Genomic DNA, 979 nt, shown 5'->3' with positions numbered 1-979 from the left:
GAAAAACTGCACAAATGAAGAAAAACCAAAAGAAGAATATAGGTCTCACACAGACCCCTCAGAGATCAGACACTGAGAAAACAGATTCTGGAACACAAACAATGAAGAGCCCCCAGAATGACTGGTAACATGCAACAAACCCAGACATCAAGAGATTAATGGAGAGAATTTAAAAAATTGAGGAGAGACAAGAGGAAAATAGGAAGGAGCTGATGTCAGAAATGACAGCAGTAAAGGATACTGTGATGGAAATGAATAACAGACTAATAAGCATGGAAAGCATAATCAGCCAAGCAGAAGAAAGAATCTCAGAGCTCGAAGACCAAAACACAGAACTAACCCAAACTGTCAAAAGCATAGAAAAGAAGCTCAAAAAGACAGAACAAAACCTGCAAGAGATGAATGATCACTTCAAGAGACCAAACCTAAGAGTAATTGGGCTTCCTGACGCAGAGAGAGAAACAGAAGCCACACTGGAACAAACATTTCATGAAATCATTCAAGAAAACTTCCCTCATCTCATCAATGATGAAAAAATTCAAACACAAGAGATTCAGAGAACCCCTGCAAGACAACAAATGAGAAGACCAACTCCCAGATGCATAATAATTTGCCTAAACAAAGTAGCTATAAAAGAAAAAATCCTAAATGCAACAAGAGAAAAAGGCCAGACTACCTACCAGGGAAGACCAATTAGAATAGCAGCAGATTTATCCATAGAAACCCTTCAGGCTAGGAGAGCCTGGAGCCCTATCTTCAAAGTTCTAAAAGAGAAACAATTTCAACCAAGTATAACCTACCCAGCCAAGCTAAGCTTCATTAGTGAGGGAAAATTGAAATCTTTTCCAGATATCCAATCCCTAAGAACCTATGTGGCCACCAGACCACCTCTACAAGAAGCACTTAAGAAAGTACTGAACACAGAAGAAAAAGAACAACAACATTCTTCACAAGAGTACAGGCAAAAGATTAAAAACAC

This window comes from Carlito syrichta, unplaced genomic scaffold (genome assembly GCF_000164805.1).
Source record: "Carlito syrichta isolate Samal-C Ts95f unplaced genomic scaffold, Tarsius_syrichta-2.0.1 Scaffold305386, whole genome shotgun sequence".
NCBI classification, from domain to species: domain Eukaryota; kingdom Metazoa; phylum Chordata; class Mammalia; order Primates; family Tarsiidae; genus Carlito; species Carlito syrichta.
This window is presented reverse-complemented; position numbering follows the sequence as displayed.